Source organism: Balearica regulorum, chromosome 5, assembly GCF_011004875.1.
Source record: "Balearica regulorum gibbericeps isolate bBalReg1 chromosome 5, bBalReg1.pri, whole genome shotgun sequence".
In the NCBI taxonomy this organism is placed as follows: domain Eukaryota; kingdom Metazoa; phylum Chordata; class Aves; order Gruiformes; family Gruidae; genus Balearica; species Balearica regulorum.
Window position 1 is genome coordinate 58,935,216 of NC_046188.1, and position 25,252 is coordinate 58,960,467.

General features: G+C 43.2%; 1 long non-coding RNA gene across 3 annotated transcripts in view; it reads right to left on the bottom strand.

Annotated features, from left to right (window-relative positions):
• The window catches only part of LOC142602104 (uncharacterized), a 30,443-nt gene extending 7,964 nt beyond the window's left edge, over nucleotides 1-22,479 (bottom strand). The window contains exons 1-8 of one of the 3 annotated variants that reach the window (XR_012835797.1): nucleotides 22,194-22,479; nucleotides 9,766-9,848; nucleotides 9,504-9,644; nucleotides 6,080-6,676; nucleotides 5,906-5,999; nucleotides 2,620-3,650; nucleotides 1,378-1,466; nucleotides 808-1,284 (exon numbers count right to left, since the gene is read on the bottom strand). This is a non-coding gene — a long non-coding RNA (uncharacterized LOC142602104). Of the gene's footprint in view, nucleotides 1-807; nucleotides 3,651-5,905; nucleotides 6,000-6,079; nucleotides 6,677-9,503; nucleotides 9,645-9,765; nucleotides 9,849-22,193 lie in introns of all 3 variants that reach the window. The other 2 variants (XR_012835795.1, XR_012835796.1) reach the window with 2 other exon arrangements.
• Between the last annotated feature and the right edge of the window lie 2,773 nt (nucleotides 22,480-25,252).

Below are 25,252 nucleotides of genomic sequence, written 5' to 3' on the forward strand. Positions count from 1 at the left end.
AGATAAACAAACTGAGGTGGGAAGCAACTAAAAGCTTTTTCACTGGAGCGATATTGTCAGCAAATCAAACATTAGAGTTCCCAAAGAGATGCCTCTGCACTCAGCACCCAGAGATATCACATCATGCTTGCACATGTATTTCTTGTAGCAGCACATACCAAATGCCTTTACACATCCATGCCTCACCAGGAGCCAGTACAGCAAAGACCGCGACCTGCAGCTCCCAACATCCTCTCCTTTGGTCTAAGCACCCACACACATACAGCATCCCTTTCTCCAAGGAGAACATTTTTTAAAAAAAGCCAACCAAGCAAACAAACAAACAAAACCCCACAAAACCCCACAAACTGCATCCATGTGTCCACAGGGTGACAATGTCCATGGTGGGAAGATGACAGTTACTGGTAGGGAAAAATAAGGGACAAATAACAGAAATCAAATAATAATTTCTTAAATGTGGTATTTGCACCTGCAACACAGGCATGTGTGTGCAGGGGGTGTTACAAGACTTCAGGCTGCTCTGGATTCAACAGGCTCGATTACTAGATAAACTTCTTGTATTTTACCTAGAAAAATACAATGCCAACCATTCAATTCCTGCCAGAGAACCCACTGAGAGATCCTGGCCCTGCTCAAGCACAATGCTTCAATACTATGTATGTTTTTCCCCAGCGTGTAGCTGATCATGCAGGACTGTATATTCCATTTGTTGTGAATAGCTATGTATGTCTAAAGATTAAGAAACCTCAGGTTTATTAAACATCCCATTTACAGTTAAGAGAGGCCCTCCCGCGACGCATGACTCACAGAGGTAAGCTGAGGCGCTGCAGTGGGTGAGGAGAGTCTTTGGCTGCTGCTTCACTGTCTTGCTGGGTGGGAACCTGGAGGTGAACTAGCTGAAAGCATGTGACATGGCTCTGAAGCATTTCTCCACTTCAGCAAAGAATGACATAAGGAGACTTTGAGGAGGAACAGTACAGCGTTTTCCTCGACTGCTAAAAAATACCTGCAATATGGGACTTAAAAGGAGAAATGGACTTTAGTGACTGGATACCTTGAAGAGGAATTTATTTTAAAAAAAGCACCCCAAAAACTATCACCAAATAATTGCCACAGTAAAAAGACAAAAAATGTCTCATTTCCTACTTGAGTGCCCCAAGGTGTGTTCAGTCTGAGGAGTGAAGTAGCCATTTTACCCACAGTCTCATGCTGTTACTCCACAGCTTTTCAGCGTGTGGTCCATCTTGTGCTAGAGAGAGTCTGCAACTGCATGCTGCTGCCTCTCTGACCCGTGGGTAGAAGGTGGAAGAAAAAAAGTCAGCAAACTGAGCAGTCTTAAGGATACCATCATGCACCCCAGAAGCTGGGCATGCCTACCTGTCAGAGCCAGACAGTGGATACTCCTTATCCTCAGCCCTTCCTTTCGGCTATTACAGGGTAGTAACCTCACTTCCTGGAGCACTGCGCTAGACAAGTAATTGTAACAAGCAAGCGATTGTATGGAAATAGATGTAACACTTCAGCCCAAGGAGTTTCTAACCTATGGCTGATCTCCAACTCTCTTCCTGCTGAAGTCAGCAGCAATCCCTCCCGTCCCATCTACAGTCATTAGAAATGCAGCAAACATTTAAAAATTTGGAGGCCTTGCCCATTCTTACAACTGGGTGAGAGTCAGATTTCCAAAATGCTGTTTATGCTGCATAGAAACTTCCTTCCCAGAAGTCCCGTTGTCTCCAGCAGACAATCCCTTGTTTCACTACCAGGCAGCCAACCATCACTCTATTTAAAAGTCATTCCCTTGGCCATGGTCTTCCAACAATGGTAGCAATTAGTACATTTGATTAGCTAATTTACCTTCTGCAGTCACAAAGGTAGAGTAATGACCTGTTTTATCTTCTGGCATGTAGCTTGTAAAATCAACTCAAACTAGTAGCACAGAAATTAATACTAATATATAAAATATGGAGAAGGGTTTTATGAGAAAGTAGGTTTGTGGCTTCTTGTTTTGACTTTTTTCCATAAGATTCTTAAAAGTCTCAAACCCTGGAATTAAGGAACCTTGGTGGTGCCTTATTTCCCAGCAGTTTCTTTAAAAGATGAGTCGTTCAGAAAGCATGGAAAGTATTAGAGTTATTGCTTTGATGTCTTTAATAGAAATTTGGGATGGATTTGAAAGAAATGAGCAAAATGCTGTTATTTCCTTTTGGAATGGCAGTCTGACATGACTGGTTCTGTTATACAACGGAGCGACCAAACGGCAGTGCACACGCTAACCCAGCAGCGGGCTGAAGAACTCGTCCTCCTAATCAAGTTTATAGTTGGATGCTAATGGGCTCAGCAAACAAACACTCATGTTTATTATAACAGAATGAACAGAATGTACCACAGAGAATATGACTCACTTTTCCATAGGACGCCTGTCTATTCCCTGGGTTTGAATAATGAAATATTGCACCTCTTGCTTACAGTTTTACAAAGTTTTAATGAGTTCATCCCAATGAGCTGTAGCCCTGCCACATAAAAACTGATTCATTTGCCTTGTGAAAATAAGCGTGCCTTTTGACAGGACACTCTGCACTAGGCCCTACTAAATCAGCCGGAGAAGCTAGACTCACTCACAGGTGGTTTTAGTCTTGAGTGCTTTTTGAAAATGAAAATATGCAGTCAGCTTCAGCAGCATGTCGGCTGTTCTCCCTTGGGTGACAGGCTGTCCTGCTGCATCCAAAGTACCCCTCCTCCTCTGTACAGAGTTTGGCTTTTAAACTGGGGCTTTAAAACCATTACTTTCTGTAAGAAAAGGGTTTGTTTTAAAGCAGTTTGAGAAAGGGGCATTTAAAAAATGATTACATTTTAATTTCAAAACATGCAAAACCCAAAAAAAAGCTGCCTATTAACTCACAGGAAATTCTGATTAAAGTAGGTGTCCTTATAAGACCCTCCTGCAAGAAATTGAAATGAAGGGCAGGGGAGGGAAAGAGATTTTTAAGTAAACAAGTGAGAAGAGCCAGGGAAAACAAGAGCAATGAGCAGAGTCTCAGGTGGCTGACTTGGCAGAGCGGGGCATGAAGGAAGGAAGAGGCTGTGGGACAACGAACTGCTGGCGTTTACAGTAGTCAAGGAGTCTCCAGAGTTTGTGACTTTAACCACAAGTTGCTTAACAATACTGTATGCTCCTTTGCTTTCACATCCAATCCCAGTCATGTGGATAAATCCGCCTTCGTGTCAAGAGGGTGGACGCAGGTGCTTGGATGGTGTTGTGGATGGTGCTGTTTGAGAGAAGAGGACTGGCAGAGGAGGTGTTTCACTGTCCCTTGAAATTACAGGAGTCATGATGACAAAAGACAGCTCCTGACTCGGGTCTTAGTCCCTGGAGGGGAGAGGGCTGGTGAGTTAGGGACTGAGGGACTGCCCTGTGGTGTAGACAGGGCCAGTTGCAGCTAGGAAGCTCCCCCCCCCCCCCCCCCCCCCCCGAAGTCAGTGGAGGCCTTCAAGTGCCAGAAGAGAATGATGAGACAGGAGAAATGGTGTGTTTGTCATTTCCCAGTGACAGATGCAGGAGAGCAGAGGATCCACTAGCAAAAAGGCGGATGTAAGCTGGCACTTCAGAGATCAACTTGTTGCTGTGGCTTCCTACCAAGCATCAAAAGTTACTGCAAAAGACACACTTGATTTATGTTTGTGGTAGAGATTAACCTTGGCTAAGACTCTGCAAGTTAGAAAACTGTTTCAAGTTAAGAAATTAAATATTCCCCAGTTTAAAGATTGCTCACGTTGTATCTCATCCCTAAGGGAATTTAAAGTGTGGATCTGTAAATGCATTGTTTGAAAGTTTCTTCAGCTTGAAACACTAGCTGCAATAATGGAGAAACTAACTGAATGACAGAAAAGCAAACCCTAAAATAGTTACCATTAACACCAGGAAGGCTGGGGGTGTGTTGTCCTGTGGTTTTCTATGCTCGGTAGCAACGTGTCATCATAAAGAGCATACATTTAATGGCTGAACAATGCTGTGCATGGTGTCACCTTCCCAAGGGCTAACTGTACAACAGCTTCTCCAAACTGCTGAATTTCCACTGCTGAAGCAGTTCATTAAAAGAAATCCTTATACAGCTGGGAATTATAAAACTCTGCAAGAGCCTGTGATGCCAAGGGCCTTCATTTGGAGGCACACCTACATTTCTAGTGCTTTGGAAGCTGGTCTTTTCCAAAAATCTTTCTATAGATGCTAAAGCAAGGATGAATCTGGCCACAGTCCATTCACCATGAGTGATCAGATCTTAAAGGGACATTCCCTCTCTTTAAAAATTCTAATTCTTCACATGTTTCTGGTTAAAAAAAAAAAAACACAACACAAAAGAACCAACCCTTGTGCCTATGTCAGTATCTTAGCTGTATAAATTTAAACATTCCATTGTAAGCTAAGATTATCATGCCTCTTGCCCACTGAGACATGTGGGTTTGGCTTTATAAGAGTCCATAACTAGCCTGCTTGAACCCTGTCCAGCAAGTTTTCATCTAAATTGATTAGGACTTGGAACGTATTTTCTTGGACAAATTGTGTTCTAATGAATAGAACACTCCCTCACAGCTGTCCTGCCAGAAAGCCAAGATTTTTTTCTGTCTAGAAATCATCCCAAAGTGACCCTTAGATAAAGTTCAGAATCCATTTTCATTTTTTAATTAAGAAAAGGTTTTCTTAATTCCATTCCATACATTTCAATGCTAGGCAGCTGACACATGATTCCCCCTAAACATTTAATTTTAAAGAATTTCGTTGTGATGTCAGATCTGCCACAGACAATACATTTCTAAACACACTGTTTACATTAAATGCAAAGCATAAAGACAGCTTCAGCAGGAGGAGAAGTCTTTCTCATCCCAATACCTGTAGATGGCATATAAAGCAAACTCAAATTCGTCTCTATTCTCCACACAGTACATTTAAACATTAATGAAGACAAACAGGGGACACCACTCTAAAGCCTCACCCAGGCACCAGGGATTTCCATGATGACCTTCCCCAGGGACATGACTCCCCAACAGACCCCTCCTCCCACCCAACAGGTAGCTTCAAGAGCTCATCTTCAAGTCCAAGAGTGGACTGGATGGGAAGTCCTGTCATTAATTAATACCGGCCAAATGAAGAGGGCATTTCCTCTCAATAAGGGGCCCCGGCCACTCCAAGGTAAGAGTCTTCCCCAGTCAGGATGAACACACCTTTTCTTTTTAGCATTTTGCTCCACAGTTGTTCTTCCAGATGTCCCAGCGTGAAACCTCAGTCAATGTTTGTGTTATGATTAGCCCATCTGGAATTTTTATTCTATGACCATTCCCATGGTACACAAGGAGGATTTCATTCAATCCAGAATACCCAGTGGACATCCATGATTACATCATTTTGCTTATCTTCTAGCAAGAGTATTTCTAGGAACCAGGAGTACAATTTGACACAAGATCAGATCCTTTCTGGTCTTGCAAAAGATGGTTCTGACCCATGCACCTATGTGGCAATAACACGCCTTCAGCATGGTTTCAGGATTTTCCTGACACATGCCACTCGGAAATTAAAGATGTTTATTTACAGGAATTCGAAGGAGCAGGTCTTTCAAGGAACATGACTTCCCAACTGTTTAGACATCAGCCGTATCTTTAACAAGACAGGAAACTGAGGCAAAGTCACTTATACTCAACCTTGAATGGAATTTGGCTCCTTCAACTACTAACTATGCATATAGAAGAAACAAGTAAATCACGACAAATTGCTCTGTTACAAAAGTAATTAGCACTGTGGTGTTGCTTGTGGAAAACAGGTCATAAGATGACAATAAGAATGGGAAGCTTCCTCCACTCTAAACAGACTCCACTTGCTCATACTTTCAAGACACACTGAGCTGCAGAAACATACCTGAAATCCCACAGAGAAAGATGACAGCTGCTGCAGTTTTTCTCCAATGCCTTTGCTGAAAGCTGGTCCAGTCAAATCAACATGATTAGTCAATCTGCATGATTAGATAAGCAAGGTCTTACTTAAGCTTATGCTGCTTTGGCAGACAGATTCAGATGGAAAACTATCACATACCTCGACTGGAGGCCATGTCATTTTTGCTTGCGGACTATAAAAACTAGTTATATTTGCAGCCATTGCTTTGAGCTCACGGGGTTGGGTTGGTTTTTTTTCTGTGTGCTCCTAAACCAGCTCATCGAAACCCAAATATAATGAACAGGGAATGAACAGGAACAAGATTTGCTAACACTTTAGTGCACTGTATTCTGCAGCCTGCTATTGTCTGGAAATGTGGTTATAATGGGCAGATTGTACAACATTAAACCCTCCTGAAAGCATACACAGAAACTGTGATACAATCATGCTTGGAGCAGTTATCTTTAAACACAAGCATGGATTCAGCGCCCAGTGGAGAGCGGCAAGTGAAGCTACGGGCCCAAGGCAAAACAATGACCAACTGCCAAGAAACATCCTCGTTAGTTTTTGTTAGAGTTTGTGCTTTTAAAGTCATTGTGCAGTTTAATTAAGTTGGTAACATGCAGATGAGAAAGTGGAAAAAAATGTGAAGACATAGGGAGATGAAATGCTAAAGCACTGAAAGATGCCACCTCTGTGAAATACTTACATTGTGAAATAAAAGGAGAAGAAAGAACGAGTCATTTCAGGATACGTCTGGAATGAGAGATAAGACCAGATTACACAAAACCTCTATTTTCATTCTACATCATGTGGTCTGATTCTGAATACAAATCAAACGGAGCACAGACAAGAAGATGAACTGCAGTCTAAGAAATGGGATCTCAGGACATGGTGGCACTTTCAAGACCCTAAGAACTTGATCCATATGTTCTCCGAAGACGCTAACAACATTTACTCAGAAGAGCTGAAGGTTTGATGACGTCTAGGTCATCACAGGATGATTAACCCAGAGATCAAGGTTGTAAATGGGATAAGAAAGCAGAAGAGAGAGAGAGCAGAATTTAAGTCAACCCTTGTGACCACCCCGGTGGTCCCTGTGTGCTACCAAGTTGATCACAGCTTTAAGTATTTTTTTGTTGTATTCCAGCTTGTTATACACACTCAGTTCCTCTCCCTATCTGTTTTGCAGTGCTGGACATGTGAGTAGTTTTGTGAAATTATATAAAGCTTTTAAGCAAAGACAGCCAAAAATGTTTAGATAGAGACAGGCAAACTATTTCTTGAGTTGAAGAGGAGACTTCTATCACGTCCAGGTTAAGTTCCCCTTGCACCACTTCCAGAAAAAGAGAGGACTTCAAGCTGTCCTTGGGAACAGCATGGAATTTCCTTTTCCTGGGGGGACCCACAGGTGGCATCAGGCCAGATGAAGCCAGATTCCTGCTGTTCACTCCCCGCTGACAAAGCAGGTTCTCCCCAGTCATCCAGTGACAGGAGGGGACAGCCACCATTCAGAGTAGTTCTCCTCTGGGGAGGAGCCCAGCAGGCTGAAGTTGCAAAAATCACATGAGCATTTCCTGCCCTCACCTCAGGTAGCAGCTGCTTTGGTGGGTATCAAATTGCAGGTATCGAAATCAGAGAAAGATGTCAGCTACTAACAGGGGGCCTGCCAGGATTTTTGCCCCTCATCTGTGCATAAAGCGGAGGACTTTGCCCTAGCTTGTGCTCTTTCGCACGTGTGGCTGCCCTTGCCTTGCTGCATGACTCAAAGGCTGGCATGCAAGCAGTCCGCCTTGTGCGTGGGCAGACAGGTAGGAGACTCTGACAGCAAGAGCAGACATTACATTACCTTTAACTCTTACGTATCCAGTAATTAATCAGCACCCGTTTCACAGAAGTCACGTGGATTGCCAACAACCTGGACAACATGCTCAGCAATCTACTTGCATGTTGAATTTCCACTGTGCTTAAATGACAGTTTTGCCTAGGGACTTGGTTTCCACAAAAAGAAAAAAGAAATAAAAAGAAAAAAAGTGCTGAACACCAAATACAAGCTCTTGGTAGTTAGTGTTTTGCAAGATCCATCCTTATTGAAGGACTGCAGGTTTGTACTCTCTGCCCTTAAATGGAGGGACAGAAGGGTTACAGGAAAGGCACACTTGAACTCTCTGTAGCCAGTATATAGCATTGTAGGGAATAAGCCAAAATGTCAACGCTAAGGAAGCAAAGCAGAGAACCAAAGAGAGATGGGAGTGGAGTAGAAAGCTCAGAATTATGGACAAATTAACGAACCAGCAGTACTGGAAACGGGAACAAGCTGTCAGAACTTCATCTAAGGGACAAAGAAAAAAAATATCATAATTTCTGATGCTTTTGATGGAAACAGAGTTATGCAAGACTGGTGGTGTTTGCACTGATTTAATTAAGACTCTGTCAGCACTGTCAAGCTTAACTGGCCTGGTATTTAACATTTATAGAAGTCAGTTATAAAAACGTGCTCTGCACTAAAAATCAGCATTCTATAAATGGTCCCAGTCCTAGAAGGGTCGCCTTTTTGGCACAGCAGGCTCTTGAGAGCATCCCACTTATGTGCTAAGATATCTCTAGCTATCTGAAAAGATTACAAGCTCATGCTGCATTCCTTGCCCACACAGTCCTCTCCTCACAGTTTGTGGGAATCTGGGGTGTCCAAGGAAGATAGAGTCAAGCTTCCTGGCAGCATCCCATCACGGAAACTATTTCACAGAGAATTAATCCTCGATTCTGACACTTCTTGTCATGTTAGATTCAGATCTCTGCATTTGTTGAGCTGTAATGAGTGTGGAAAGGCAAGGACTAGACAATGGACTTGCACCACTTGTGAACATTTTGATTTCTGGGCTGGTTAGTGACAGAAGCAGAGCTCGTCTGGATGTCTGCAACAGCTCATGGGTAGAGTATGCCACAAACCTCAGCTACTGTCATGTACAGCCCTATTCACTGGGGCCATAGCACCTCTAGCTCTAACTCCTGCAGCTGTGGGACATGTCTTTCTTCTTGCCTTAGTGGGCAGCAAGTACACACCAGCCTGGAGTCACCAGCAAAATCAATTAGGTCTCTAGTGGGCTGCCTCGGGGAGTATTATAGATAAAATTCAAATAGAGGCAGCAAAATTAATATCAATGAGAAGAAACAACCAACACTCCCAGAAAATCCCATGTTCTGTAATTGTTATTGCTTCATCAGTGACAGGAAAGAGCAGTGGTTTAAAATAGAAGTTCACTTAACTGAATTTCCCTTAAGGCACAGAAAACAAGCTTCCATGAAGTGGTATCAATTGTTGAACAATAACATGCTCTCCTGACTGAAAACTGGGTTAGGAATTTGTATTGTATTTTCACAAAACATAATTCCTAGCCCAGTTTCCTCCTCCTCGAGATAACCAGGCAGATTCCACCTCAGTGATTACTGAGTTAGACTATAGGGGTCGGTCAATGTGTAACCAATGTCCAGCTTCTCCACATACCTACTTAATGGAGGCTGGTGGATCCACTACAGAGCTTTAGCCACACAAAGGCATTTAAGGAGTTGGCTGCTTGAATACCTTTGTAAATACGCATCCTCATGCTTTGTGCTGTGGCCCATTTCAAAACTGTGTCAGCCCAGGCGAGGTCAGTTGTGCATAGGACTTGCATCCTTGTCCCTCCTGAGTTACAGGACACACAAAAGTATAAATCTCAGGGTACTGAAAAAAGGGCAAGAAAGGAACACTCAAAAACCACAGGACAATGAAGACTCATACCTCTTTCTGATAATGCAGAAAGTGTTAAGAACCAACAGTCATGTATTTACTTGTGAAATATTACCTTTCCGAAAACTTGTCATAAATGTGGCTCGCACCACAGGGATGGCCACGCTTTCCAAGTTTGTGCAGCAGGAAGAATATTTCCTAGGGAATAAGGTCAAAATATTAGTACTCAACTGAATCAGTACGGGCCAAATTAATGAAGTTACTACTTCATCATAGACTTCCATTCGTGAAATCTGAGAAAGTGGTTGTATCAACAGCACATCAATCCATGGCACTGGTCAGAGGAACAAAAAACCTGAGCTTCACTTTCAAAGTTTCATTCAGCTTTGGCACAGAAAGGTTAACTTTTGTTTAAACAATGCTTCTGAACAGATAATGTTAATTAAACGTTTGCATTCAAATCCTATAACACAGCGCAATAAGTTTGTTTTCTATACAAACACTATGCGTTCAGTACGGAATAGAAAGCTGGGGGGCAGATGCTAATGAGTAATAGTTCAATCCCATGGACCTTTTTAAAACTAAAAGCAAGGAGGGGGGAATGTTTGCCATATCCAGACTCTGTTGCATCTGCCTCTAAGTTTCCTCTCATTCTCCAGGGATTTGCAAAATTATGTGTTTAAATATTCATTTTCTTTCTACTCCAATGCTGCTTAAAACTCCTTTTTCAAGCCCAAGAATGACATAGTCAGTGGATGCAAATTATATTCAGTAAAAACAGAACTGTGTAGCAGCACTGGGTAAGTCAAATGCCAAGTTAGCCCTGATGTGAAGCAAAGCAGCTAAATCATCCATCCAGATGGGAAATGTTGACAGTCCCTTAACTGCAGCAGTTCTAGTTGCAATATGGAGAGGTGCACAATTTGGCTTTGTTAAGCAGACATCGTGGAACTATTTATTCTGTCCGCAAGTCAAACAGGAAGTTTATTAAACTTGCATATTGCTGGACATATCACCTGGCTGCTGTGTTTCATATTGGAATGCAAAATTGGATGGTCCATTTCTGTACTGACGTAATGTACTGCCATGCGGAGGATTTCTCTTCGAGCCTAAGACCTATTTCTCTGACCCCAGGAGCACATTGGATATTGTGCATCCAATTCCTGACAAGAATGCTTCATTTTGCTCTTGAGCAACCACTTCTGAGCAAGCCAGGAGCAGAATCCAGCTCTTCTTGGCTGGAAGAAGTGGGATGTCCCAAAATGGGGCTTTTTAACAGATGAGTGAAAAAGCAGAGAGCCCAAAGGACCATCCCTCTCCAAAGAAAATCATACAAATCAACAAGGAAAAATTCCTTTTTCTAAGTGAGACCTTCTATGATGGTAAACCAGCTGTGTGCTGTTGGGCTTAGCTCTGCTCCAGCATACCCCTGAAAATCTCTTTGACTGTCTCAACAAGGCCCCAGGGGACAGAGTGAGGTTCCTGGGTCTGCCTTTGGCAGATGCTGAAACAAGTTGACTTTAAATGTGCCCTAGATTTCTTGTGGGAGACCATCTTGGTTGGACAACTCTTCCTTGCAGTGGACCTTCCTGCCCTCCTAGCACACCATCACCCTCCCTCCCCGTGGGCTGGATGCTTCCCTTCCAACGGGCTTGGCTGGGCTGTGGCTTCCTCCCCTGCCAAAGCAGTGGGTTGCAGCCAGCACGGCTGGCTGCTGCGGACATGCTTGCTGCTGCCACCAACGTGCTGTCTCTGGCAGGCTGGAAAGCTGCAAATACAGTGCTGCTTCCCATGCATGAGAGCTCTTACTTCCCCCAGGATAGGGAGCCCTGGCCCACAATGCTAGTGGGGTGCAGGACGATGGTTGGAAGCACAGCATTTTATCCACCTGAAGGCCCCATAGGGAAGAAAATGGGGGTGATGACCAAGCTTTTCAGACTTCACTTGCTGAACCACCAAGTCCCCCTGCAAATGCAGCAAGGGAGTCCTGAGTAATTTTTGTAGCTTCTCTTCTCTGTGCAGTGAGCTGCTAAGCATGACCATCCCTTACTTACCAATATAAGCTATGGGGTAGAACTGATTTTTCCCCACTTTATTTGCCCTCCAGAAATAATTAACAGTTCAATATCAATCTCAAATAATTTCTCTTCACCCTGATGAAAGTTTTCCCTTAACAGCAAATAGTGCTGTTTTCAGACTTCTCAACACCCCCCAACACGCACATAAAATTTTGTTGAATTTAGCCAGTAAACATCCTTTCAAAGTGGATAGTTCAAAAGATTGCTTGCTTTCAGCTAAAACAGTACAAAATACACTAGGTGTTTTGTCCAAAAATCCCTCCCAGGTTTACAGCAGGCCAACTGGATTCATAAACTGTTCACAGATAGAGTAATTGGACAGATTTTCTCCTCTGTTTGTGCTAATTTGACAAATATAGCATCAGCGCTATGTATCATTTTAGAAAAGTATAAAGGCCCTGCCCTGACACTACACTCTTCATAGCAACCTGCAGAAGGTAATTTAAGATGCAGGCATTTTTTGAAATATGAATAGAGACACACTCATCCAAAGCACACCAATCTTTTTGGCCCGTTCTGAACAGAGAAACTTTAACTGCTATAAACATTTCAAGTAGGCTGGATATCTCTTGAGATGGAGAATTACATCTTTTCACTTCTAGCTTAATACAGTAGGAATAGGCAAACCCCAACATATGTACGGGCATGTGAACGCAACTGCCATCCCTCAACACCCTTCGTGGTCGAATGTTATTGTAATGGTTCATTCTGTTTTCGCACCTTGCCTGCTTGCTTGGCTTTGTATGTCGCTGAACCTCCATGAACTACCACAAAGCGCCATGAAACATGGGTCGGCAGGGCCCCCGGATGTTAGCCCAATCTCCTGCTCGAAGCAGGTCTGTCACCAATGTCAGAGCAGATCTGCAGGTTCAGCTGCTGTCCCGCTCACTAGGAAGTTTCAGTGTAAAAAACCACAGCAATATTCAAACTACAACCCTGCCCGAATTGTGACCACTCCAGGGACCACGTGAGTCTCTACAGTGGTCAGGAATTGTCTCTTGTGAAGAATACAGCAAGGAATGAAGGTCTTCAGCTACACAGAAGTTACTATTGCTTCACTAAGCCTGAAAACATGATGAATTTTTACAAACTGTAAAAATGACCAGATTCCAAGCTTTGAGGTGGGGAGAAAAGCTAACTATATACTATAATTACATTTTCTTTGGACTTATCTGCCTGTATACGAGAGCTGGGGTTGAAAACCTTAGTACAAAGCAGAGAGGAACTTAAAGCACACTCACTTATTTAAACCAGCTTCCAGCATTCTTGCTCAAAGTAAATGCACAACAGATACAAAATTTTAGTGTAATAGGAATTCTCTTTTTTTCTAAAATGCTTTTAAAATTGCTATCCTATCTGTTCCCTTTCCAGAGAATTAACATTCATCTGTACATAAATCTACGCTTAAAGGACAGGGATTAGTAGGGTAAGACTGCATAGGACACTGATCCTGATGTGTTCACCCAGACGTTGAGATTCCCCACTGAAGACCAAGCAGAACTAGTATCTATTATGTTAACACTTCTCAACATGTTCCTCATGCAGCTGCAAGAGGCCAACCAAAGAGGATGCACCCTAAGCAGCCTCCTGGGCAGGCCAGGTGCTACAGAACAGACTTGGACTTTATGACACCCTTACTTTGCTCTAAAGTTTTTGTCATTAGTTGCAAAGCCCTACACATTCCATTCACTTGCATGGTGAAAAGGTTTTTATAGTAAAAATTCAGATATTTTCTGCAAGTTCACTGAAGTTCAGTAAGCTGTTTTTTCTCATGTCTGCTTGAGCTGGAAAACTTCCTGGCAAAGTGCAAGTCTTTAATAAAGGAGTCAGTACTTGTCAGACCATGCAGAAGGCTCGAGAGCTCCCTTCTCAGCAAGCCTTACAACTTCCTCACGACTCCTATGGCTTTGCACACGCCTGCAACTACATGCCCCAGAACCATACACTAGTTTAAAGAGGCAAAGGAATTTTTTTTGGAGTTTGAACTTTGGCTTTGTTTTGAAACCTTCCCCTTTTTTTCCTGACTAATGCAGCTCATGAAGGAACACCTCCCTCTGGCCAAAAGCATAGAAGATGCTTGTGATGATCTGCCAAGATTTTAACAAGGGCGTCCTCAGCACCTCGAAGCTGCACATCAGTGGAATGTGGCCCATATTAATAATCCTTTGACTTCTCTCAACACGCTCAGAGACAGCCTCGATGCCAACCCACAGGGTCCTGAGGGCAGAATGACAGCATTCACACAGGCTATTAACCTGAAAGACAAACGTTCGCATTTTTTGCTAACTCCCTCAAGTACTTAGTATTTCGGAATCTCTTTCCTCATAGTCACATTCACAAGACTGTGGAATTGCTTATTTTAGCCTGAAAGAGGCTAGTCATGTGCTGGCATTAATTGTGAGAACTGTCACTTGTTTATTACCATAGTGCTATTGGTATATAGCAAATGTATCAGATTAATAAATGAAGGGCTTTGTTCAGGAAATTGCTCAGACACATGCAAAACCTCTCTAAGAAAGAACATTTTGGGGATGTAGGTGTGAATCATGCTCAATATGCCCAGTGAGCATTTCTCTGCACATCCCGGAATTAGCCTGGTAGGTATGGACCCTGCCCTCCACCCTACCCCTGTCCTGGGGCAAGCCAAAGAGCGGAGTACTGCTGCAGCACTTCACCCAGCATTACAAAGGTATCAGCCTCTTTCAAAATACTGTACTAATATTCAAGCTGCAGGAGTGCAGACTGACCATTGCAGAAAGTGGGCCAAGTCTTACAATTTTTTCTATGGTAGAAGCCACTATGACAACCAGAGAGATCAAGAACATCTTGCTTTGAATGTATAACTTTGAATTACTTAATCAGAAAGAATATTATGGGCAAGAGGGATTTGAAACAATCATGTAACCAAGCCAATTTTATGCTGGTCTTATCGGAAGATGTTGCAACAAGACACTTTGTGCATTGTTTACATTTCCAAAATGATGAAACCAGAGGACAGAACAAATGAAACTAAAACCCCAGGCTGCTTCATGTAGTTTCTACACCTTGACAAATCAAAGTCAAAACAAAATCCTAAAACCTCCCCACATCATCTTCTCCCCTCGCACATGGGGGGAAAGAAGGATTCTTAAGTGCTGTTAAAAGACTAACTTCTAGTATTACTTCCTCATCTCAAGTTTGTTAAGAGAACACAGTGGTGACTCTCCTTGTGCCTGGAAAAGAAAGCTCTCATAGGAAGGTGAAGAAAATACCAGCAATACTGAAAGAAAGAACAGCAAGAAAGCAAGTTTAGTATTACGGACTTGCTGCCAGGTGGAGGCAGATCTTTCCTTGTTGACATGACACAGACTTTTCTCTCGGGCTAGGTGTGCTGTACAGGAAAGAGCTGGGATCCCCCCCAGCTGCTCCACTGGTCTTGTCTGGTTAATCTCTACCAGAAACACACTTGCCAACCCTCTCCCTTTTCTGACCATTTCAAGTCTCAAGGTTAAATATCAAAATCTGAAAACAAAACATGTTGAAAGACTTGTCTTCTCGCTTTCAGACTGCATGCTTTTCAGTATGGGCATGCTAGATTATCAGAGTTTACATGATAGCTTTCATCAGGGGATCACACAACACAGTGCAAACAAGCCACATGTTAATCCTGTAAGGCAGGGATAAATCAAGGTTTTCTGTATTTTACTGAGCAGAAGACTGAATGGAGAAATTTAGGGATTTGAGCAGGGTCACATAGAAGCAGCAGAGCTGTGAAGGCAGCCTCTGACCAAAGTAACATGGATGCATAGGAAAAAGTCCAAACTCCAATTCACAGTTCGTCTAATTCTCGTGGGATCACAGGCCCTAAGATTTCACCAGGTCAAGTAAACCACTGTCTGCTCAAGGATATACATTCCTTTTTTATCGTGTAACCACTATGTGACCCTGACAAAAAGTTCAGGGGTTTCTTTTCTCTAATATAGGCTCTTATTGTCTTTTTTTAAGGGAAGGAAAAAAAGGAACCGAGACCCAGGTGAGCATACAACAACGAAACAAGCACTCCAGCCTCCCTTACCTTGCAAAAAATACCAGTACTTTTCTGTTCACGTATATACTTTTTCTATACACTGCACAGGTATATACTCTATATATGCTTTTCTGTTCTGCAGTAATAATAACAACCTATGTCCTGGGCACAGCACAAGCAAGAATCTCACGTTAGAAGATAATTATCTTGCTACAGTCACGCATTGAGAAGTAGCTACTCCAGCGTAGACTGGGAGTATCCCGTCTAGGAAAAGAAAAGCAGAACTTGGAGTTGAAGATGCAGTGCGGCAGACACCCAATCACAGAAGGACCTTTAGTCACCATCACCATGCACCCCTGTTACCACAGAGCTGTGCACACCCATGAACAGCAGCAGCATTACACTTTCCTTTCTAGGCCATAAAGGAGGAGTGGGGGAGATGCACGAGCAGGTCTTGTTGTTGGTTCTAGGAATATAGCAAGATAAAAACCATGGCTGTGTAGCAGTGCAGAACAAAAATAAGCTAGGCATCCCACAAAGTCATCCAACATGTCTAGTAACACTCCTAGTAAGTGACAGCTTCTACCTTTTGCAGCCACTGGCATCGGTAAATGTTATGAATTTAGTGATTCAACATTTCAGTGAAGTGTAAACAAATTATAGTCTCTGCAAGGAACAAATGGTCATGAAATCTGAACTCAACAGAGATTCTTTCCATAACTCAGAACTTGACAGAGTGTGCTTACAGATCTAGCAGGGAACTTCCATCAAGCTTTAGAGAAGCTTATGGGTACTGCAATCCTCTCATTTGCAGCAGACATACTTCTTGGGAGATTCATTCTTCTTAAACAGAAAGCATTTTAATGATTTAAAAAAATGTAAGTTTAAAACTAGCAGGCATTCTGACACTGCGTGCAGAAGACTAGATTCTCACTCATTTCCCAGTAGGCTTGAAGATTACAGCCAAGAACGTACAGATGCCAAAGAGATGCCCCCCACAGACTTGTAAGAACCCTTCTTGCTTTTTTAAACCTGAGAAGACCTTCTGTCCAAAGTTTTGCAGTGTGGAGTTCCCAGAAATGTGAATATACAAAGAAAAAAAAAATAATCCCTGGAGAGCTAACCTTATTAATAACCTGCTTCTCCTTACTTAAAGTTAGTTCAAATAGAAACACTGAATCTCAAACCCAGGAAATTATGAGTATGAAATTCTAACGCCTAAATAGGCAAGGCAGAGCTCCCAGTGATTTCACACAGTCAGTTCTCAAGTTACAGAAGTTGGAGCTGGATTTACAAGTGGCATCAACTAAACATCCAAATACTGAGGTATCTTCAAAGTCTAGACCCAAATCTTAGGATTTCTTCCATTAGGATGGACACACAAACATTTAAAGGATGAAATGTTGCTCTTGGTCCACTTGGGTGACAAAACGGGGACACACGCTGGAAAGGTCAGAGACTGAGAGTTCATTCTGAGCTTTTATCGTACTTTTGGAGACATGGGTGGATGGAGAACTAACTGCTGCCAATAGAAACATTGTTTCTTATTCACAGGGACATGCAGCAGCAAAACCAAAATTACTCAAAACAAATAGCACTGAAATTACTCAGGTCAAGGACAGTGGAGCCAAGAACACCCAAGAAGGGTGGGACACAGGTACCTGACATCATCTTGACATTTTAAAGGGACTTTTTAGAGTTTAACTCTCCTGGTCTCATGAAGAGAGTCAGTGATGTGAGAAAAATCTTTTTCCTCTCCTTTTCTTGAATTCTTTGAAAGGGACAGTCAATATCTCTGATTACAGAGAGGCTTTTCCTGCTGAGGTGGGCTCCAGAAAACAAGTGAAGTGCGTGAGAACTGCTGACAGCAGTTGCAAGTGAAACCACCACAGCAAAATAGTAGGTTTCATCCACCCATCAAAGCACTAAAATAATTGGACTTCTTGGTTTTGTAGTAGCTGTAACTATGTAAGCCATGCATGTTGAACCAAACCATGGCAGACTTCTCAATTCACCTTGCCTGTTATATGGACAGTGCAGCTCAAACAACGTAAACGCAGCGTGTGCAAAGACACGCAAACAAGTTTCAAACTATCATCCCAAGCAATGACACAGAAATGATCCCAGTCAAGGTCCCAAAAATTCACTCTGATTTCTGGCCAGGTTTTACAGGCTGCAGTGAACCTCTGGCTACTGCTAGCATAGGTACAGGAAGCGGTGTTACAAAATCCCCTGGGAATTACAGGTTAGGTCTTCTGCTCTGGCAGCAAATAATTGTCAGATTACATAACCACATCTGAATCCACCTCTGCTAAGCCCATTTATGGAGTAAGCGAGCAGCGTTACATGCCTGGTCCCACACTCCTCTCCCACTGCAGCCCCATGGCAAGGTGGTGGTGTTCCCCGCTGCCACCAGACAGGGATCACCCAGGGCCCTGAGGAGGAGTAACTCGTGCCATCTACCTGCTGCATTGCCCCTGCCCTTTTCTGGGGTGCTGGCAAAACCATCCCCAGGGTGGTACTGGCACAAATAATTTTGTGTGACAAGTGGCCGGGGGCTGCTAGCCTCTGTCCAGCACTGGTGTTTTGTACTCTTGTGGGCCTCCAGCCTGGCGAGTGCAGCTACCCCTCTGCTCCTGGTAGTTTGCTGCAAAGCATACACAAAGCCAGCCAGTTCACAATCCTAGATTAGAAAGTGTCACCCGTTAGTATCACCTGATGGCATTGTTTAGCTAAGGATTTTTTTTTTTAAAGACATGTTTATAGCAGTCGTTTTGATAGAATAATCGCAGCACTTAGCATTGGCTTTCATCTCCCTCATGTGACTCTTTTTCTAGTGTTCAGCTGCGATTGCTGTAGTGGTTCAGCTATCTGCGCTAGTGCTAGAAACGAGTTTGTGCCACCAAGCTCAGATCTAGATCAGAAGTGCTGGGAGTCTGTGGGAGTTCAGATCAGGAGGTTTCAGTCACTCTGCCGCAGGGAGGCTGACTTATCTCTGCAGCTGGCTCTGCTGCGTGTCTGCTGGCTGAAAATGGATAGGGGCGCTCTGGGGCTTAAAAAGGTAGATTTGGCTTTAGTGTCATCTCTAAATATGTATGTTTAGAGATATCTTTATTTTACAGATACATATAGGTCTAAACATATATATTAAGAGATATCTTTATCTTATATATCCAGATAAGGTTTTGAAAACTTCTGATTTTGAAAGCTTCCTCTCTCAGTCAATGGGGGAAAAAACACCTTCTTTTGGAAATACCAAAAACTCCCACAGGAGTTGGCCTCCCCAACCTGAAAGCACCAACAGAGCCATTGAGGAGGTGTTTCCCAGGCACCAGGGCTGGTGGTACAGTCCAGAAGCAACCACAACCCTGTGGCTGCTGCACTCCTGGCTCAGCCCTGGCCAGCATGGAGGAACCCGGCGGGGGAGAGGGGGGCCAACAAAGTGGCCATGCCTCCTGGCCCCAATAAGAGGTGGCTGGCAAGGCAGCTGCATTGAGCAACGTAAAGGTGGTGGGGAAATAATTTCAGTTTCCTGTAGTGTTTCATCATTTTACATATTTTTGCATAAGCCAGTATAAAACCTCCTGGCTTTCTGCAGCAGCATTAGAAGTATAGCTAAACATACGGATTTCCAGCAATACTCCTTGAGTTAGTTCAGTTTCTTGCCAGTTTTCAAGAAAAACTGCCCAGACATGTTTTGCCAATTTTTATGGAATTTTGGCTCAAATAATTTTTAACTACTTAATACAGATCACATTTATTATCACCATCAGTGCAAAATAGTATCTTCTCAGATTTCTTTGTATTGTAAGCAGTGAGACTATAATTAATTCATTCTGCAGTTATACAAATATGTAAATCCATTACAAATACAGCACTGAATGCATTTTCTCAAATTCCTGTGCTGTTTGCAGCTTTGTTTCTGGCAGCACCAATATAATTCTGCTGATGATCAGATTGCCCTTCAGCCCTAAAATAATTCCTGGAATAAACCTATTGATTAATGCTTTTGTGACATACTAACTCATATGGCAATAGGGAACTATTTTTATTGCTGGAGGCTATTTGTACCTCATATATGCACAGATTTTCGCTTCACATTTGATGCATCTCACAAGCTGTCCTACAGTTTGATGCTATCCATCATCCTATTGCAGCTCCAACACTCCTATTACAAGAAATTCCGTTAAGCACTAGGGGTCAGTTGACTGTATTAGAAACATAAAGCAATTTACCAAAATATACATTTAATGAGGCTTCAGGGAGAGCAAGGATCACATGCACGAATTACAATTTTAGGAATCAGACCTAAACTTCTAGTGGATAAAGTCTAAACTATGATCAGTCTATGGCAAATCCTCAGTATAACCCCATGCCTGGATTCTGTCAGTAGACTCTATGATCTATATGATCTATATCATCTTTTAGGACTTATCTGTAGCTGTAATTTACCATGTATTGATCAGAGAAATTTTCCACTTCAACAACAACAACAAAACAAACATAACAAATACCCCAAACCCCCCAAAACTGCTTGTGAATTCAGATTTTGTTGCTGCTACTTAAAAGTTTTCTAGCAGTCACGCATAAGAGAGATGAGAGTTCAGTTTTCTTCCAGTGAAGCTGGAGCGTGGTCCCACTCCACATCCCTCTGGTTTCCCAGCAACCTGCGTAATTTTTGCCAGGCGTGTCACAGTGCTGCTATCATCCCATCCGGAGTTTACCTCACAGACAGTGCCGATGGGCAGCTGGGATCTTCTTTTGCAGATCCAGTCATGAGGATCTCCCAATTGCTATGTTGCATTCCCCATCCTGCTAGGGCAAACAGTCATAGTTCATGCCCCTGCCCAGCACAATGCCCAAGCCTTTGGTTTCCCTGCTCTGGGGAGAGGTGGGCAGCAGCACACGTCAGAGCTGCAGCCACTGCGAGGAACAAATGCACAAAAGCAGTTGTCCAGTTGACAGTGCCAACAGTGGCCAACAGGATGGAACAGAGCCCCTGGTGACCCGACTGCTCACAGAAACCCAAACCTTACTGATCCCTGAACTGGGATAGGCTTACAATAAAACACATCACAGCACTTTGTAGGTGCGTCAAAAGAAATCTATCCCTGCTACAGGTGATTAGGGAGCCAAACAGGACCACCATAACACTAAAACCCTCACCCTCAGTATGTTCAGCCAGAGAAGAGATGGTCTGAAGAAACAAGATGCACCACAGAGCTGAAGGTGGGAACGTTTCTACTGTGTCAGAGCTCCTCTTGCCCTTCCAGTTGTATCACTAAGGCAGCCTGGTTCCAGGTAGCTTACAAGGGCTGCTGTATTCATCTACACTATCCCCACCTTCTTTTGTAGCGAAAGGCAGTACTTCTCACTCACTCGAAGTAGAGGCCATGCTGCAAAAAGTACAGGCTCTCTAGATTCCCCTTAATGATGAGCGAGAGTGACCACTTTACTTGCTCAGTTCTGCCATGTACCATCTGGCTGCTTACACATCTTCCTTTTAACACTCTCTCTTCCCCTCCTAACTGAAGACTGCAGTGGTGCACCAACTAACAGAACAGAAATAACAAGCTCTAACTGCAGTGGCAAAGCAGCAGCTGAGGATTAAAAAAAGCACCCAGAGATTGCAAAAATACAAATGATTCAAGGCACAACTAGGGTTTTGCATACCTCTTTCTGGACTGTTGGGTCACTTAACTGTTGTGCAATTCATGCTGACTGCAGTTGTTGGGAAAGGTAAGAGAACCAAAAAAATAAGAGCAACCTTAAGGAAATCTAATTTAGGGAAGAGAATTGCATGGCACTGCAGTTCTCTCAAAGTGACTCACAACGGATGGTACCATTCAGAGCCAGTGGCCTCCTTCCACTCCAGTGCAACAGCTCTGTTTGTCCAATGCCTTTTGGAAAAGGGATACCTGCTTAAGTAAGGACAGCCAGTACAGACATACAAACACACACCACCTTGCCTCTGCATGCACCATTGCTTTCCCATTGCCACAACATGCTCTGTAAGAACAGATGCAGACAACAGTCTGATTTGCACTGCATTTTTCTAAACTCCTCTCCTCAAGGTAGACTGATACTCCTCATTCTTCAGAGACAAAAGATTTTGAAAATGTCTTGCTGTCTCCAAGTCTGGGAAGAACCAGAAAGCTGAAACAAAGGGGGAAGGGGGAGCAACCCAAGCTCTTTGTTCCAGTTGGCATGAAAGCATCATTCTTACAATAGCTCATTTTCTCCTTCCCCCCAACAGCTGACAACTCATGGCAACTAAGGACAGGACTGCTATTGTCATTAAGCAAATACTTGTCCAATCTACGTAGGAAAAAGAAGAGCTCCAGAGATGACGACATGCTCTAAATGCTCGCAAAGGCATCCCAGGAGGCAAATAAAGAGACAGAGCAGTGGAGGAAAGGGTTCCTGAAGCAAAAACAGGGGACAAAAAAGTGGCCTCACAGACGCAGCTGCTGCAGAGGTTGAAGAGTCAGCCTGTTTCACCCAGCTAGGGACTCAGATTCTGAGTCCAACACAGATTGCAGACTGCAGCCTGGGCATCCTCTGAAAGACTCTGCTTCTGCAACCATCCTCTTCCAGGACACACTGCAAGCTGCCGCCTGGCCCGGACTGCCATGCGTTTCTGCACAAAGTGATGGCAAAGAGAATTCTGGGCACTGGGAGAGCTCTTAACGCTGACTCCTACCAGCAGGACAGTTTATCTCTAGCATTCAATGACCAGCATGCACTGAGGACACATACTTATGATCTTTCACAAATAATTTCTTTAGAAAAAAACATGAACAACCAAGCAAACAAACAACTTGCCACACGCCCACACAAAATGTGTTTATTATTAGAAATCTTCTCTTTCTGTACAAAGCATGAACCCTCCCCCATATAAAGCATTTCTGCATGTTCACCACTCCAGCCACACACTTAATGGGAGGATGGAGGCTATACATCACAACATTAACATGCGGGATGAGTTCCAAACAAAGCACAACACACATTTTTCCATGAGCAGTCCTAATCCTTAAAGCAGAGGCATGAGTGACTATAGTCCAGTCGTGGCAGCATTTGTTTAGTGTATTGAATTGCTATAGGATAAGTCTGTGTTCAGGGTCTACCAGCCTCCTCCTCCCATCTGTTGCATAAGACTGCAGCCCGTTCTTTCATGAAAGTTGTGCAGAAGAGCTCATGCAGTCTCTGTAAATTTTGGTGGTGACATGCCTGACATGGAGACAACAGGCAAACTAGTCTCTCCTCTGCAGTAGCAGTGAGGGACACAGCCAGAGGCCACAAGGCCAAGAATAGCAAGCGTGGCTGTGGGAAGCTTGGCACAAGGGGCTGTTCAAGACCGCTATGCCTTAATATGGGTCAGCCTGCAACTGCAGGCTTTGTGGGCCCTTCTTTATGGAATTATACCAGGGGCTCCAAGTGTAAGCAACAGGGTCATCCAAATCGAACAACCTGGGGACTCACAAATGCACCGACTTGCAAGTACCTGTTATGGATTGTTCAGCCTAACACATCTTCATGACAGCAGCACATGGCTTCTATGCGACAGTCAGTCAGCTGCTATACCTGGCACAGATAGTCAGCAGCTAACTCATGGCGTGCTTAAGGATGGAGAAGCATGAGTCAAAGGGAGAACTATCTTTACATAACAAATCCTCCGCTACCCCTCCAGAGCGCTTTGGTCAGAGGGCATTTTACCCATTTATAATCCCAGATCTACAAAACTAACCTGCTACCAGTCATCACCAAGTGCCCAAGATGGACCATGCTCCACTGAGCAAGGCTGCCCTGGCAGGGGTAGCATTCTGTGTGCCTGGTATCAGACTTCTCCTTGGCTGCCCTTATTGCCCTGGTCCTGAAAACTTTGCATGTCTTCAGGAATGTTTGCAACAGCCTGTTTATATTCATCACCATGAACATCTCTGTGCTTGCCAATGTTTTTAAACTGGTGCTGGCTGGGTTGCAAAAATCGAGATGGATGTGAGATAAGAAGAATCATGGGAATTTAAATTTCACTCCAAGCCTCAAAATTCCATCATCTTGCAGTTGGATGCCACAATGCACAGTATGTAAAGTCCCAGGATCTTACACAGCAGTGGCAACGCATCTTGGGAAGCCTGTCTAAAGAGCCCAACACTTGTTTGGAAACAACCTGCAACACTGGACTGTTACAGTGATACATAGCTAAAACTACTTTAGCTGTAGAATTACAGTATTCACTGCACAATGTTTATGCATATACAGTTCAACTATAGAAAACCACTGTATGCATCTTATTACTACCCTCACGCAAACCCTTAAGCAAACCTTTGCTGCACACATTTGTGCTCTGCCAGCAATGAAGTGGGGCATGTAGCAGCTCAAGACAGCACAGCCACAGAAAATTGCCATCATTACGCTGGCCCTCAGCAATGCTTTCACAAAAGAAGAAAAACCCCTAGCTTCTTCAGTCTGATAGATTCCTTCCCAGAACATTGTGGTTCATTTCTCTTATCAATTTGAAAAGACTACTAAAGAGTTTTAAGCTTCTCAGATTGTGAAATACCTAAGAAGCCACAGCAGACAGGCACTATGCAGATAAACAATCTCAGTACAACAGCAGCTGCAGAAAGGCAGTAAACATGCATTTTGGCCTTCTGTAGCTAAACATTGTAAGACAAAAACAAGAAAGCATCCATGATTAGGACAATTTATAGCCTAAAATAAACCTGAAGATTGATGAAGAACACGAGACCAAGAGAAACTATTCCTTCCATTTCACCAGTTTTGTAATCGCTTTGGAACGAGACAGGAGAAGAATTTAAGAGATTAGGGGAAAGTCATTCTTCATTCCCCATGGGTCTGATCCAGAGCTCATTGAAGTCAATGAAACGAATCCCACTGCAGCTCCACTGGATTTTTTCGATCGGGCCACAGGAGATGATTACTAAAGTGGCTGTGCAAGAAGAATCAAGTTTGTTTCAGAAAAATATACTTAATCAGCATTTTCCTTTAAGGTAATCACAGACCCCATGAGGCAGTAGAAACTCAATGCATCCAGCCTCAGCACTCAGGGTGAATTGCTGTGAATACCATCAATTTAAGAAAACAACATTTGTTTTCAACATTTTTTCCACCCATTTACTGTTAGTGTGCCCAGGATGACTAGAGGTGATAATAGAAAATAGTGTTGTTCTGCTCCTCCTCTCCACCCCAGTGAACTTGCACTTTTGATAACTCTTTGCGCAGTCAAGCTCATTGTTTCCTTTGATTTTTGAGTAGCTCTCTTAAAGGTTCTTGTCACTGTTGTAAATGTGAAAAAGTGATAGCATACAACAAAACCCAGGAGAATCCACATGCAGATTTGACTTAAACTGCTCTTAATTCATCATTTACAGTTGTTTGGCTTCTGAGTCAAGGATGACTCTTTAAGTTGGAGTTTCCCCTGAAATTATGCCTTCACAAGCAAGTTTTTTCAGGCCTCTGTCCAGAAGGGGAAAATTAATGATTCTTGGAATCAT